Below are 18,358 nucleotides of genomic sequence, written 5' to 3' on the forward strand. Positions count from 1 at the left end.
CCGTCCACCTCATGTCTTTTGGAATTCTTCCATAAAATTTCATTTTCTGTTTATTTTATTGAAGTTAATTGTTTGTTTTCCCTTTTAGCTGTAATTGGTGGATGTTTGCCGCTTTGCTCTTTTCCGCCATTTTTGGTTTTTTATTCCCTCTCGTCCGTTTCATCGTATCGGGTTGGAAAGCCGTTACCTCGTGGCTTAACAATAATTTTAAAGCAGAATAACTTTTTTGGTACATTTGATTTCAGCAATTAGAATTTGAGATTAATTTGGATTAAAAATATAGAGTCAAATCTCGGAGCTCCATGCAAAAAACATTATTTTTAAAAAAAATGGATGGATTAATAGTTGTTCGGAGGTATGTGTAATAAGGGAAAATAAGTTAGTAAATTAAAGAGTTTTTATTAGTCCCTGTCTTATATAAGGTAGGGAACATTAATGTTTTCAGTGGTGGTGCATCATTAATTTTTTAAAACAAATTCAAAATAGTACTAATGTTTTGAAATCATTTATTTTAAATTTAATTTTCAAAATTTAAAATCTTATTTATGATTGGTCGATCCCCATTTTCCCTGGGGTAAAAATGATTATTTGTGACAGAAAATTATAAAAAATAAATTTTGGAACTTCGTCATTGTTGACGGCCTCAAAAGCACATTGGTTCTTCAACGTAGACATTAGAATGGCTCATATGTGAGAGCAAATAGAGTGAATCTTTTGGTCTCATTCTTCTAAGTCAGCTTTATCTTTATCTGTGCAAGCATCATCTCGTACAATTTAAGATCTACAATTCCTAACCGGCCGCTATGATCTTTGGTTCCATTTCTAATTATCTGATTACCAAGAGAAACATTTGGAACATTCCAAACACTAAAGCAGTTCACCTGAATAAGCTCCAGAAGAAAATGAACGTCCTTTGTATAAAGCTCCCGGAAACATTTTGCTCTTAGGAAAGGATTCACAGCCAATGTCTGAGCTCGTATGAATGATAATATCTACAGCTTGATGTGTAATTTATAACTTAAAAATTCAGTCCATCACAACAACTTGATAATATCTTATGATGGAGTGCGGTGTGAATGACGGTTTGAACTTCAAGTATCAAACATTAATGAATGCCACCAAATCATCTCACATTACCTACATCGATATTTTAAATAGTCATTCACTATTAGTTGTGAGTAAAAATTAGGTGTATGAAAAAGATCACGATATCATCCACAATAATCATTGGAATGGGGTGAGTTAATGGACTTAATGAACTTACTCAGTTGATGTTATGAATTGATTGATAGTAAGTAACCACTTTGTACAATTAGGTGTTAACTTTATTTTTCCCTATGAATATGACTTGATTAAGTTCACAGACAGACCACATAGAGCTGATGTGATTGTAGAATTGAAGCGTAACAGCTATATTCAATAGATACATTAAAAAAAAATACAATCATGTTAAAACAAGTTTGTAGAATGGCATGTTTACACACACACACACACACACACACACACACACACACACACACACACACACACACATTGAAACTAATATAAACTTGGTGAATCAAATTAAATTGATTGAAAATATAGATTAAAAGGTGGTGATTACTAACAATTTAACAATTTATTAGTCGTTGCCTATCTAATAGGTAGGGAACTAATTTTTCATTGAACCCTCCATATTAAATTTTTGAACAATAATAATCTTCTAGCATTAAAGTTTTTAAGAGTTTATTTTTAAAATATATTTATGAACACTTATTTCTAATTTCTTATTGGTTATTTTGAATTTTGCTAGGGTTAAAATTAAATTTTGAACTCAAAAAATAACCCATAAAAACAACAGCCTCATTCTAGAAGTTTCTCATCACAATTTTGGAATATGCTTGCAAATGTCCACCTGACTACCTGCATAACAGAAGACTCCTCCATGATGTAGTCATCAATAAGGTCTGAATACAACCATGGTGTAGTGATAGCCTCCAAACCTATCAGATCAAGCAATACTTACATTTTTCAATGGTGGAGGGAGAAGAGCTTGAATGCACGATGTGATGGAAAACATAACAAAAACATGGCATAGATGAAGTCTGAAAATGGTTTTAAAAAACCCTAAAGATTGATGTGAAACAGGTGGCTACTTTTTTTCATTTGCCCTTGCAACTAGGTTTCTACGACATCATAGACCACTGAGATCACAACAATGATGTGTTGTTAAAGGCCAGTAGTTCGAATCCCACTGAGATAGTTTCCCCAAAAACCTCATCTCTTCTCATACCTTCCACCCCTTGCACAAGGCAAGGACTCAAGCTTTCCTAGAGCTCTTGTTATTACTAGTTAGCCTTGTTGGATTTGTGTAAAAGTATTAGGTCATTATGCAAATTTGTGGTGGTCAAACTAAATGAATTAACTACTTAATATGAAATTATAATCCTTGAAATATATTGTAGATGTAAAAGTTGAAAGTTAAGTTGCTTTTAGAAAATTATTCTTCAAATTCTATTATAGATGTTGATTTTTTTTGCTTAGGTATAAACAAAAAGTTTGTTTCAAAAATTAAATAGTTAGCTTATTTTATGAAGGGTTGTGTCAAAAGAAAATCAAACACTTTTACAAACATGAATATGACCACTTCTCGATACTAAGAGGGGTGTGATTTAGCATAAGTTCCAATATTTAATAATTTTGTCATAGTTCTTAATCATTAATTATTGATCCAACTAATTACCAATAAAATAATAGTTATAAAAGTGTACATGCATGAACTCTAGATTCACCTTAAAAAAACATGGGAAAATTTGTTAACCCCAACTAATAATGTAATTGATAATGAGATATTGCTAGATGATAAGTGATATGAATGTATATAAAAGAGTCATATTAGTTGTTATATTGCCATTGATGTCAAAGTCTTAATTGGCTAGACATTATGCTACATCAAGAAAGTATCATATCATTTTGATTGATGAAGATGATTTGAAGAGTTGTATGATGAAGTCAAAGTTGATATGTAAGGTATTCATTTGAATGAATTGGACAATGATTAAATAATAGTGGTTTGATTATTTACAATCATGTGTGTTGTTGAGAAGTATTGAAGATCATGAGCTTAATCGAGTCACAAGTTTAGTGAAGGGAGATTGTATTCACCGAGTGACTATAGTATTGTCCGAGTGATTTGTAAAGGAAGAAGAACACAATGTTGCCCAAGTGAGTCAGCAATCGAGTTATATGTTTCCCAAGTAAATGTAGTGTTTCATAAGTTTTTTTCTAGATTTTGATTGTGTCTAATTTTTAAGCATCAACATTTTGGATCACGCATAGTGATCCATCACTTAATTTTCTATTCCCATGCACTCTCCTTCATCCTGATGATGGATCACTGTGTGTGATCTGAAACGTTGATGCTTAAAAATCAAACACAATCAAATTCTAGAAAAAAATCTTATGTATTGCTAATGGATAATGGAAATCAAATGACGTTAAATGTAGTGTTTATTGAGTGATAGCTAGATGAACAAGTTTGGAAAAGTAGAATTTGAGGCTAACTTTTGATGGAGATAAGGAGAGATCAAGAAGGTCTGAAGTGAGAGACAAAGTGTGTTGTGTGATCAACAATGGAGCAAATTCAAGAAGGATCTGACGATGGAAATTAAAGAAGGATAAGGATGGACACAAAGTTCTATGTAAAGTCATACTTGTTATGTGTTTAAGTTCATTACATGAAGGAATTCTATTGTAAACCTAAGATCGTCGATGTTGATTAAGCGACAAAAGATGGAATGATCTAGAAGCCTTGAGAAATCTATTTAAGGTGGAGAACAAGACAGTTTTGAGTTGTTGTTGTTGTTGGCTAATGTTATTGAGTTTGTTATTGATCATACTGCTAAGAGGAGATCAAAGTGAGAAGGAGAAGAAGAAAAAAGGAGATCGTTAAGCCAGGTGAACTAAGTAGCAAAAAGGAGAAAGAGGACTTATACGGCCAAGTCAGAGAACATAGTGAAGGAAGATCCAAGAGAGAGATCAGACAATGAATTAGCAAGAACAAAGATCTACACAAGCAAAGGTAGTTGTTATTTTTAACAGATCACTTCATACTATTAGTGTTTGACCACTGTAGCAAAAAATCTCAGAAGTATCACGTGGACCTAACAAGATTGTGAAATCCTATATGGTAACATCAATTAGTGGTGTTTGTAAGTCCTTTAAATCAGGTCACTCTTTTTAGTTAGGGATAAGGAGTAATAAGGTCTAGATGATCTTTTGGTGAAATCCTCTAACAAGGTCACTTTAGCAAAGTGTATGTAGCCTTTAACAAGGTTGTCTCCTAACAAAGATCACTTCATAAGAGTGAAATTTTGGGTTGTCAGTACCAGGTGGTTATTCCCTTAGTAGTGTTTCCACGTTAAATGTCTTGGTGTCAAATTGTGTGATTGTTCTTTGTTTTTCAAGTTGTTTTTTATATGTTTTACAGTTTACAGCAACTCAATAATAACTAAGATATCACTAGGTAATAACTAAAAATTTACTAATAGTTGGTAATGCAAGGAACTTTGATAACAATTTGCAAGGAAGTAGATGAATGAATTGAGTATTGAGTTGGATGTGTATACTAAGTAATTGAAGTACTTGTTGTTTAGGTTTATGATGCTTTGATGGTGTTGAAATGTTTGAAAGGGACTGTGAGATAACTGGACATAATTGATTCACCCCACTCCTACCCCCTCTTAGTTATCTAACAAAAAACACCGTGAGAGTCTTACTGACTAGTAAAATAATATTGATTGCAAAGTTCTAAGCCAAAAGGTCAACGAACTCAATATCCCTAATATTTTAGGCACACTACCAAAGAACTCACTATTCCAAAGCGAAATTTCACAAGAAATATAGGTCTTCACAATACTGCTAAAAGTTCACAAAATCTTAGTAAGCACAGATAAATTTTGAAAAGATGTAGGATCTTATTAGTTTTTGTAACATTTTTGTGTAACACCTCGCCATGTGACCCAAAAGAAGTTAACCTAAAGTTTCACTAAGTTTGACAAACAATTTTTATTTTTTTTAAAATGTTAAAGATAATAACTTAACAACAATAGTAATAACATATCAAAAGCAATTAACATTCACATAAATACATACCATAAAACAGATTACAATTCTTAAGGGTCCCATGACGCTGAATCACATTTAAGTTTAATCAATAATAAATCTAATATATAATAAATCCACATCAAATAATAATATACCAGTATGAATCAATTTAAATAATATACAATTATACATGATGCCACTTGGCAATAAACAGAATGCACAATCATCCACTGTATAGGTCACAGGGTATGAAAGGCTGAAATAATATACATCATGAAATAAATTACATCACCTCTTAAGATCTTATGAAATCAAATAAAATACAATAGTACAACCATCCATCATAGAAATACAAGAAACAGATAGAAAGGAACATCTACACAAACACATCCGGCAACGACATGTGATGGTTGGATCTCAATGGTATAAGAAAAAGCACTACCACTTGACCTCGTGGAACCCAAAAAGGTCCACTCCCATCGCGCTAAGGAGATAGTCTCAAGTCCCAAACAGGATAACAAACTCAAAAGTCAAAAACCAACATCTAGGTTCAAGGAATCACCTGAAAGCAATCTAACTCAAAGGTACCAAGACACAAGTATCAACTAATCCTAGAGGCAACACAGACACGTAGGAAATCTACTATGCAAGTGGGCAAGTGTCATCGCACGAATCAACGTTGGAGTTACCTTGGCAGTCTAACTTGAGCCCAACCCCCTAGTGACTCTATGCAACACTAGTAGTTTTTCGTACTGACAAGGCATACTAACAATGCATGGTCACAACCAAGTGTCCTCTCTACTCCCATCCTAGTCTGTACTAGCACTCAAGGCATGGGCAAGGAAATAGAAAGACTCTTATTAGGTTCATTTTATTCCCATTTAGTATAATGTTTTCACTTATTAAACAACTTACAATGGGTTACCCTGGCAACCACTTTGGGCCCCGGCCTCCATTACAAGACACTTGCTGACATGACATATAAACAACCTACCCTAAGCTGAGTAAAATCAAAAGATCACAAAAGACCACATACCATACATTAATTCTTAAATAAGCACCTGACAAGTATTGAAAAATACTGATCATAATCACGGATTCCACCAACACGATCATCCTAACAAGATTGATACCAAAATCAAGTATACATAAACCAATCCATGTCATAACATGACATCACCAAGAACAAATCATACAAACACCTTAGTCCTATAACAGCGACTAGAAAGAAATCCAAATACAACTGATCAAAGACTCAAAGGTTATATCAGATAGGTCACTCCATTCACGTAAGTTTCACACAAGAACATTGGAAAGTAATAACAATCAATGCATCAAAACATCTCATAGAGCATACCAGACACATTACCATGGTTGAATATAAAAGATCGAGATCAAAACATCATCATGACATCACAAAACAAAACTCTCGAGCCTCTAGTAAACATCCTGACTGGCCAAAGCTAAGGCAAACCCGAAAACCCCAACACCAGTAAATCACACATTACATAAAGTGCATACAAATGTGAATTTCATAATTCATTAGGTTTTGAAAACCCTAAAGTTCAATATTTACTAAAAGTTTTCATATTAAATCACGGATAATTCTATAATGGAAATCAATTTTCTCAAAGAAGAGTTTCAACCTAGAGTACTTCTGAAAACAGAAACACAACAGACACGAAGAAGACAGAAATTCAAAGAATGAGCAACTACTGCACAAACCCACAAGATCCTACTTAGATTTGATGCTAAAATAATGAATGCACAAACATGCAAGAATCTTCCTTTTCCTTCGAAAACCCTCTTTTCGAAAATTGGCTCCTCTAAAACTTTGAATCTAGAAATGAGCTCTAATTTCCTTAATAAAGAGTTTTTCCCCCAAATCAAGGCTTTGATCATGCAATCATGTGAAAACTCTCTTTCTTTAATTACTATATTTTAATTTTTATGCACACACTTTATGCAATTTAATTAAAATAAACTTTATTAAATTAAAGCTTTCTCTCCCTTATTAAATCATGCAATGTTTTTAATATAATATTTATTAATTTAACTAATAATATTATTTAGAGTTTATTATAAATAAAACTCCTAAATAAATATAAATACACCTAAATTAGAAATTTAATCAAATCTTTTAAATTTAATTATTTCATGCACATTTAAAGAACTTTTTAATTAAAATATTCTTTTATATTTTCTTTTCCTCCACTTATTAATTAGTGTAAGCACTATTTAAAGCATAGTTTATTATCTAAATTAATAAGAATAATTAAATCTCATTATTTAAATGCAACTCTAATCTAATATTAATTAAATAATCATAATAAAATAATATTAAATCTTTAATGTTTTAACATTTTAATTCTATTTTTATCCAACTTTTTTTCTTTTTTTTAAAATCGGTGAACGATCGAGGCCTTGATTAATTTTATAAAAAATAAAAGTTTACAAAAGCTTAACTTCGTTCAAGCAGGCACTAGTAGGAAAGAACAGAGAAGAAAACCTCTAGTCTAGCCTAGGACACATGTCCTATATTATTACAAATTTAAAAGGGGCATACCCCAGTGAACTTTGATATTTATAAATAATTTTACAAATTATAGGGATCACAAGCCTATGAAAATATACAACATGTTTGAATGATAAGCTTGTAGAGTTAAGCAAATAAATACTTAGAAACCTTGTCGAAAAAGGACCTTCCCCCTCGAGCCATCCTTAATTGAAATGAGCTAGGAAGAAAACATGTTAGCGAGCAAACAAATCCACAAGAATGAAATCTGTAGCCAGATAATATGTATATCGAATCCATACCTTGTGAATAAATGTCAGATTAATATTACCAATCTATACAATGCTATCAATGAAAGCATTTCAAATGAAATAATAAAACAAGGGTCCACAAATGAGAAATAAAACAACAAAGCCCTTTATGAACAACTGAACCTAAATAATGATGATAAGGATGACACCTAAAGGGTGTTAATCCAAATAATCACAATATAAAAGATAAAATGAATATTAAAACCAACTAGAACCAAGAATCATCGCAACATGTGTTAATCTAAAAAACCAAGACCTACTAATTTTATGAAATGCTCTATTTACAAAAAGGGATGCCCCTTCATAACAAAGCCAGTGACAGAAAGGAATTTACTTGAAAATTATACACTTACAGTCTAATTGTTGATACAAACATAAACAATACCCACATAGTTGTGAGCATATATACAGATCTAATCCATAACTAATAGAATTTTCATACAGTGTCACCTTCTTACCAGGCAATGTATTTCAGTCTTGCTCTGTCCAAAATAGAACTAACCCTCACACTCATTAACAAACATCTGAGTCTGAAAGAAATCATGGGGGAACTTGAAGACATTGCCCCAACCTGCCAACTGTAGAGTTACTTCGAAGAAGATTTGCAAATTTGAGAATGTTTCTTATCAGAACTAAATGGTAATTCCCTTTTGCCATTAATTATATGAGACAGAGTCAGAGGGAAAGAGACGAAAAACAAGTTAAGGAATAAATTGATTGCAAATCCCATTTCCAAATAGGATTTCGGGAATCCCCATCCTAATCCATACTGCTCAAACCCATCTAAAATAATCTCTCACTAGTCAAAAGTTCACATAATTTGTTAAGCAGACCGAATCGATAAGAGAAGAAATACAGACCAAACTATGCTATACCCTAATAGGAAACATTAAGAACTTAGACAAAATTAACTTAATTCTGAAATACCCAGGAACATTCAAGAGACATAAATGATTATCAGAGCTCTAATGCAACTAATGCATGAGCCATATCAGATGATGACACACATTCCACCATTGTAGGAAGGCAAATATATTAAATGAAATACCATTACATGAAGCCGAAGTTAAAGAACAAACACGACATAGATGATTTACAGAATAGAGAAAAATTAGAGCCCATAAACCAATTACCATAACTAGGTCTTTATATTTAATAGTAAGAGATTCTTTACAGAGCAATGCTATACATATAAAGCCAAAATATCTATCATTCTTTTATACAAAATATAATCAGTAGTTTTACCCCACATATTGTTGAAACTGCTACATACATAAACCCTAGCCTGAAGTGATAATAAGAGTCTTGATTACTATCTAACTATCAAAAAAGAGCTGCAATTCTATCCATCCGCAAACCCTACCTAGGAAAGACCATAATGACATTCGAAATGTCATTGGGATTCTCCACCTGGAAATTTGGGGGAAGCTCGAATCCAGACTTCAACTTATTTTATCAAAGTTTAGGGTGCAGAAAATGAGGGCCTCCAGGTTATCAAATGTGACACTAGGGTGAATGTAAGCATGAAATACCTCCAGGTACTCAGTCAACCACAACCTATTCTCTTCGACTACTATACCCCTCCAATGAAGCAAAAATCTAATAGCCGCCTCCATCTTGGGCCACTGGGTGTAAAATTTAAGGCTTTCCCGAATGATCAACGAAGGCCTATGGGCTGCCATGTCCAGCTCGGAGGAGCCTGGAGGGAAGGCCATATATCTCTTAGGGAGTAGTATCCTCAGTTTGTTGTCAATGCTTCTGACTACATTTTCCAACCCCTTACGCCATGTGGCTTGGAAGAGATCATTGCAGAGATGAATGATTAAGTCGTGGTCGATCTTAGCTCTGGTTAAACAACCAATGAAGGTTCCTATAATGTTGTTGTTCGTGCACCAAGTATAGCTATAGTCAAATATGCCTTCACCAATTGCACTCCCCACTACAATCCTTGTCATGTCATCTAAAGGATTGAGGATCCTATTCCAACGTTCTAATTTTACTGAACCACTAAAATCCATGGTCCTCACTTCTTTGGTGTGAAAAGCCAACACATTAGTGTCCATAGTCATTGAGATAGGAAGAAGGCAAAATACAAATATGACCAATCCCATAAAAACTTGTCATAGATGAATCAAGAAGTAATTAACAAGCCTCGTCATGGAACTAACACCATTAGGCCAAGTCACGTGGGAGGTAAAGGTTGGGAGTTAATAATTAATGAAGACACCCATCGTGAATTGGTACAATGAGACACCCACACCCAGTTCCAAGCCCAAGCTCTATATTAATAGTGAAAGTGCTCAAAAGATAAATATGACCACAATCTTACAATAAAATAAAATATAATAGACAAATAAAATAAAAAATTATTGACAAATAAAATTGTCAATAATATGGGCCAATATATAACTCGATAGAGTAATTAAAATCCAATATAATAATTGAAGGATATTTAAGCTAATAGAGTAAGCTATATTCTAAAGTTTTATTAATCCAATTAAATGCACGAGTCCTTAATTGTATGAATGTTAATACCATCAGCCCCTTTATTTGCTAATCGATTAGCTTTGAGGTTACCTTCGTGATAGATATGGCATATTTGGTAATCCTCGAAATGATCAAGAAGCTTAAGAACATAATCTAATCTAGAATTAATGACCCAATTAGAAGTAGATCACTTCCTGATCACATTCAAAATGATCTAAGAGTCTCCTTCAATAACCACTTTGGCAATCCTAACCTCCATACACAAGAGTAATCCCACTTCCAATGCCTCAAGTTTGGCCAGATTATTGGAGGTGGGACTAATGGCCATTGCCTTTTTAGTTATCCATTGACCATAATCATTGTTGATAATACAGCCAATTCCTACAATCTTGGGATTACCACCAGCAGTACCATCAAAATTGAGCTTGGCCCAACCCAGTAGGGGAGGAGACCATCTACAATTAGCCCTATCTTCTTTGCTCTTCTTAAGATAGACTAGGGGGGTTGATCAGGTTGACCCAGTTCTTCTTCATAAGTCCATCCCAAAACGAGAAGGAACCTTCTTCTTTCGTACATTTTCTAAGACGTGAGTTAATGACTTCCACAATACACACCTCAAGTTTTTAAAATTAGCTCCTCAACCTTCAATTTAGTATTCTAAAAAATGTGTCGGTTCCTTTCCTTCCAAATCTCCCAAGAGACAATAGACAGGCAGATATTCCAGAGTTTGCTGTAAATGCCCTTAACTAAATTACAGGGCTAGCTAATGAGAATATCCTTATACGATTTTGGGAGAGGTGTAGACCAACCTAGTTTAGATCTGAGCCATTCCCAACAATTTAACGAATAAGGACACCTGTAGAGCAAGCGATTAGTATCCTCATAACTCTGTTTACATAAAACGCAACTAGAAGGACCTTGTATCCCAAATTTTCTTAACCTTTTGACAGTTAAGATCCTATTTTGGAAGGCTATCCAAAGGAAGAATCCAACCTTAGAAAGACAAGCTCCATCCCAACAGAGCTTGAGAGGGATATCAATACTTTCCCAGCTATGAGAACTCTATAGTTACCATCATTGGCAACAGCCCAGATAAGCTTATCTGGTTTATCTGACTACTTGACTACCCTTTCAGAGATAATCTTGACATAAGCTTTTACTTCAGCCTATTCCACATCTAGTTCTTCTACCGATTCCAAACCCATTTATCCATACCATTATCCAAAATCTTAGTTTTATAATTACCAACTTCCTTACCCCAGCAAGAGATTAGAACTTCCTTTAAATGTTTTGGAAAGGGTTTGGAGACTAGAGGGGGGTAGCCATCCCATGAGTCCTCCCAAAATAAGGCCTTATTACCTCTACCAACATCCCATGTGAGATAATTGCCAATAAGATCACAACAGCTTAGCGTAAAGTTCCAACTCATTGTACAGATGCTAAATCAGTTTTGCTCCCAGGGCTTCATTCTACCATTCTAGGTTTTTAATACCAAGTCTGCCCAATGGTTTAGGTTTACAAATATTTTCCCACTTAATTAAAGCCAATTTTTTGTCTTCATCACAGTCCTTCCAAAGAAAATTCCTAAGTTTAGATTCCATTTTATTATGGTAACTCTTTGAGAGAGGGAGACATGATAGGGGATAAATTGGAATGGTCGAAAGAATTGAACCAATTTTAGTGACTCTACCTGCTTTAGAGAGCCACTTATCTTTCCATCCCCCAATCCTTGCCTCTAATTTCTCTATTGTGTTATGCCAGAATTTGCAAGATTTGTAACCTTTTTCAAGTGCAATTCCCAAATATTTACAAGGGAATTATCCTTTTCGAAAGCCCATCAACTCACAAATTTTGTCTTTTATCTCTACCTTTTTGTTTAGAAAGAAAATCTCTGACTTATCTTTATTCACTTTCTGACCTAAAGCCATCATATACAATTTTATGATGGACTTAAATTCAGAAGCTTCAACCATAGTACTTTTACCAGGGAGAATTGTGTCATCAGCGTATTGTTGATGAGTGATATTCAACATATTCCTAGTGATGGTTATACCAGAAAGTAGTCGATTCTGATGAGCGGCTGTTAATGCTCTCCCAAAAGCTTCAGCCATAATGATGAAGGGAGAAGGTGATAGCGGATCACCTTGTCGAATACCCCTGGAGATTTCAAAGAATCCTTCAGGCGTTCCATTGATTAAAATAGAAATTTTAGGTGTAGATATGAATTTAAAAATGAGATTAATCCATTGATGGGAGAATCCAAAGGTTTCGAGAAGCTTGCACAGGAATCTCCAGTCTACCATATTGTATGCTTTTTGAATATCAAGTTTCATAAACATACAAGGTTCTTTGCTTTTTTTGGCTGAATGAATCGTCTCTTGTATTGTAATGATACCATCGAGAATAGATCTCCCAAGAACAAAGCATGTTTGCTCCTTAGAAATTAGTTTAGGCAGAAAAGCTTTAAGCCTATTGGCAAGAATCTTAGACTAGATCTTATAAATTGTATTACATAAGACAATAGGCCTAAAATCACCCGCAGTTTTAGAATCATGTTTTTTAGGAATCAAAGTAATAAAGGAAAAAATTATTTCTGAAAGTTGAGCACCTTCATTTCTTGAGGCTTCAATGGATTTCCATAGATTGATCCCAATAATGTCCCAACATTTCTGGAAGAAAAAGACCTGAAAGCCATTAGGTCCTGGCGATTTATTGGGTTTCATGTTAAAAACTACTACTTTAACCTCTTCCAAGGTAATTGGTCTATTTAAAATCTTATTATCCTCATCAGAGATCAATCTAGGGATGAATTTCAACATCTTATCTTGTGCCACCTTATTTGAACCTTCATAGTTGTTTAGAATATTCTTGAAATCAGTTGCAAAGATATCTGCAATCTCACTTGGCTTCTCAACTTGATTACTCAAGTGATTTTAGATACTAATAATTTTATTCTTAGATCTGTTGTATAAAGTCAAGTTATGAAAAAATTTGGTGTTGCGGTCACCCTCTTCCAACCATTTTTCCCTAGATTTTTGTTGCCAAAAGGTTTCTTCTTTTGCTAGAATTAGCTCTTGTTTAGTCATTAACTCTTTCTCTAATTGATAACTTTTGTTGTTCATACCATTATTTATAATATCCATATTTAGATTTTTAAGTTGGTTTTCTATTTCTATATTTTCTTTGAAAATATTGTTGAAATGACATTTATTCCATTTTAGGATTCACTCTTTTAGTAGTTTTAGCTTAGAGACAAACACAAACATCTTCGAACCTTCTACTTTATCTTGCTCCCACCAAATTTTAATGTTTTCAATGAAATCCAGATCTAGGAACCACTTTTTTTGCATTTAAAAGGGTTCTCGATGGGTTTATGAGGTTCAGAGAGTTCCAATCGAACTGGATAGTGGTCTGGCCCAGCAATAGGTAGAATAGTCGATTGAAAATTATAATTATTGCTAGCTAACTTGCCTATGATAAAAAAAAATCTATCTAATTTTTTTGTGATATAAGCAAAGTCTCTTCTCCTGTTGTTCCATGTGTGGATCCCATTGTTGATAGGGACATCTATCATGTCATTTTTATTAACCCAAGTTCTAAAGTCTAACGAAGATTGCGAAAGATGATTGATACCACCTATTTTTTTGGATAGGTCTAAAACAGTATTGAAATCTCCACCTATTAAAAAGACATTATCCTTAAATTTTAGGATGAAACTACTAATCTTATTCCAAACTTGCCTTATATTCAAGAGACTAATAGGACCATACACATTAATAAGAATGAATTGCAAATCAGACTTTAGACTCTTAACATTTGAACTAATCCAAATAGGATTATGATAAAGAAAGCTAAGAGAAACTTTCCTATGGTTCTAAAAGACACCTAAACCACCTGACGCACCCACAGATTCTTGGAAAAAAGAACTCCATAAGCCTAACATTTTATCTAATTTAATTGATTCATCCTTGTTAAGCTTAGTTTCTTGAATTATAACAATATTAGAATCAAAGGATTTGAGGTTTTGTTTTACTAACCTTTTCTTGCTGGGGGCGTTTAATCCCCTAGCATTCCACGTTGTTATCTTCATGTCTCTTTGGGAAGGCACTTCCCCTTCCGAGCATTAAAAAACTTATCAATCTTCTACTGCTCTCTACTAAGACCTTCTACTTCTCTCAGGTCCTTTAGAGATCTTCTACCTCTCTTTCCTTTAATCTTACCGAAGATGGGAGAACTTAAGCTGTCCTGATTTCACTAGATCCCAAGGAGCTCTATAGGTTTCCCAATCTTTAAGTCACTTATCTTCTTATGAATGTCATTCCCTTCTATATTTTTAGATTCTAGCTCACTCATGATCTTATTAATGATATCCTTATGAGTATCTTCTTCTATACCATTCATTATCTTGTTATCTTCACTATCCCCACCATCTGTTGCTTTCTCGCCAATACTCTAGTCTTGCCTTCTAGCTTTATCCTCTTCCTCTATAGTCATCACATCTCTTCTTAGGTCATCACAAGTATAGTTACTTCCCCCTAATTTTATGATTCTCTGGATCAATTCTTCCTTTTGAGCCTCTGAACTGTTGTTGATCTCTTTAAAATTAAATACTTGAACCAAATCATCTGTTAAATACTCCAAATTCTCATCTCTGGGACTCAACTCGAATAGATCTGCCTCTATATTGTCTTCTCTGTTTAAAAAACTTTTGAACCATTTTTTTCAAAGAGCCCTTGCATTTATACTCCTTCTCTTTATGAGAATGTTCTATTGGGGTGAATGGAGAGCTTCAAACCTCTAATGGAGTCTGCCAGAATTTAGACGCTTTATAATGGCTTTCTTTGATTGGAGTGAAATCTGGTTGATCCAATATCTAGCATTGTCTTTCTATGGATGTTTCCTTGATGGGAATATCGATCTCTTCAAAATCAGATTTTGCTTCAAATAACATAAGATTTTCAATATCTTCAATATAGGCATTTTTAGAGGCCTCAAAATCTCTGTTCTGTTGTTCAACATTTATTAGATTGGCTTCAACCATTGTGTCTTTAATATCAAGCTTGTTCTTGTTTGCTGATGACACCATATCATTAACCATTTGTTGCTTACATTTACTGTCTGTTGGAGAACCTTGATTCTTTGCTGATCTTTCAAGATGATCATGTGCCTTTATAATCCCCTATTTTCTATTGGCTAATCCATCTTTGACAATTAGGGAATCCGACTGCGAGTTCTGAACAATTACAGATTTAAGTCTTATCTATGGTTCAGGAAAGTTTTCAGTAGGATCCTTACTGCTTCTTTGGGAGTCCATGTTACCCTGATAATGCTTATATTCCATATTAGAGGGATCTAAACTACATAACTGGGCCCTCAATTTCCTTTTCTGTTCTCTAAGCTTGGGGAATAACTACTAAAAATATGATGTACTCAAAATAACTTAAAAAATTGTTTTCTTACCCTTTTCCATCTTAATAATCTCTAAGATCTCACCTTTGAAGAGGTGCAAGTAACATTCATATGAAGCTTTTTTTGTCATAATTTTTCTCAATCCTAGGGATGATTGGTTGAATTTAGTCTTAATAAGCAATTTAACATTGTTATCATCCTGATAAGAGAAGTCTATGCCTACAAGATCTCCCAGTCCAAACCCCAGAGATTTAAGACTCTCTATGTGATTTAGCTTCGGGGGCATGGACATAATATTAAACCAAAGCAAACAAATGATATCAAGATTTTCTAATTTACAATTAGGATATCAAGCAAAAAATTTAATAGCATGCCCGTTAAAAAAACACATAGATGCTTTGATAAATTATTTTTTAACACCTTCGTCACTACATTGTATGTACAGAGCAAATTCTAAGAAGAAAGAAATACTTACCTGAGATCCGTAGTTTTCTTCTAACTAGTTAGAAAGAAAAAGCAAATCTTCTTTCGGACCACACCAAATTGCATAAATTCCAACTTTTTGACAATCATTCCAGGCATCTTCAATGTCTTTCCCATGAATGAAGATGGAAAGAACCACGTTTTTGGGGGAATCTGAACCCTTAGGGTTTAAGGAGGCCTTAGGAATTGATAAGTTTGGATGACGGTGTGACAAGATATATGAGCCATGACGATCGAGGGTGCTATAGGATGAGTTGCTAGCTCTAATAGGGGTAAGCAATGGAGATGGATCTTCCCTATCCGGATTTGCGAGATGCATAACTGGCTAAACATGGATTGACTGCGCATATTTGTTTAGATGAAAATTTCTAATTTGCTTCTCTAAACTGTCCAGTGTAAAATATGTAAGAGGGTGTTGGTCGAATGGCCGTCCCTGACCAGTGTATGTGGACACTTCTTGGGCTGCTTTGGTGGGCCTCGGCTACTGCAAAGGAGCGTCTTGTTTATTTGTGACTTTATGCCTAGACTTGTCAATGCCTTCCACTTCCTCTAATGCAACAAATCTATTTGAGGTTTTAACCTCAAAATCCATTCTAGGGTTCTTTTGCACCCATCAAAATGTGGACTTGTTTCTCTTCTTTTTTTTGCGCGAATTCATTAGTTTGCCAATTTTTGCAATCACTTTTCTGCTCTACTAATTTCGCTAGTTCTCTCTTCGCCATTTTTTTTAAAGGTATAATTAAAAATATTTTTATCCAACTTCTTAAATTAGACTTTTAAAATAAATATTTTAAACTAAAATACATATTTAATTAATTTATAATTAATTAAATAACATAATATTCTAATCTTTCTTTAACCAATTTTCTAAATTTAGACATGTAAATTTAGACTTTTAATTTAAAGCATAATTTTAATTAGTTTTTAATTAATCAAATATTCACATATTTTAATATTTTCTTTTTAATCAAATAATATTTATTACTCAACTAATAATATTATTTAGAGTTTTTTTTTTTTTTTGGTCAGTAATAAGTTTGTATTTTATTAATATAATTAGGTTTACATCGAAGTCAAAAAGGTCCATATTTCTATCTTAGAGGACCATCATATACACTATGCCTTATTTCTCCATTACATCCATTACAAAAAATGCCTCTTTATCAGGCTAATATGGTTTAATTTGCACATCCTACAACTATATCCTCTGCATCTTCTACTGCGGTCATGATGACCTTAGCATTATTAAAAAACTTTCACTGTGGTGTAAATCAAAAATATATTTATTTTGTTTTCTTTCAACTTCTCAAGTTTTTTCACCATTTGTAGAGTCGTTCAAACCTCCCTTTTCTTTTCCTTCTGCTCCAAAGATCCTGCATTCCTGACAAAACATGGTGTTGTTCTTGTAGCTGCATTCTATCATTGCCATAAAAAAACCCTCCCTCGCGCTTTGCCATCCTGCAAAAAGGGATTACATTGTCTTCATCAAAAATGGGTGCCCACCTTTGCTTTAAACTCTACAAATATTCCTAGCCAACCTCTTTCTCTTTGGGAAATCAATTGAGAATGTGGCCCTCCTCCGTTTGTCTTGATAAGATTAGATAGCAGTCTTTAGGCTCTCCTATGCTTGGAGACGTTCATTAGTGTAAGTATCTTTGTCAATATGCCCCCGTGGCCAATTAACAAAAGGGAAAAGCCCTTTTCCCTCCCTTTGTTGTCATCTTCGTAACCTTCTTTGAAATTGAAGGCCCACCTAGGGTGTGCCCACTCCAAAAGTGACTCCAATTCCAAAATTAAGGCCTTTTCGAAGAGAGCCTTCGTTACCTAGGCCACATTTTGTTCATGGTCTCCCACATGTAGACCCCAAGCCATCAACATCGCCGCGATATCCACCTAAACCTTCCATCAGTGGTATGCCTCTTAGAAGAGGGGGCCCAGGGTTTCTTGCATCGCTCGAATGACTTCTTCTAATGGGCATTTCACCCAAACAAAGCTTTAGATGCTGATTTGCCACCCACCCAAACAAAGCTTTATGTTGCTTCTCCGCCTTAAAGGTGAATGTTGACTC

The sequence above is a fragment of the Cupressus sempervirens genome, chromosome 1 (assembly GCF_028749045.1).
Source record: "Cupressus sempervirens isolate cs-2001-9-10 chromosome 1, ASM2874904v1, whole genome shotgun sequence".
NCBI classification, from domain to species: Eukaryota; Viridiplantae; Streptophyta; class Pinopsida; order Cupressales; family Cupressaceae; genus Cupressus; species Cupressus sempervirens.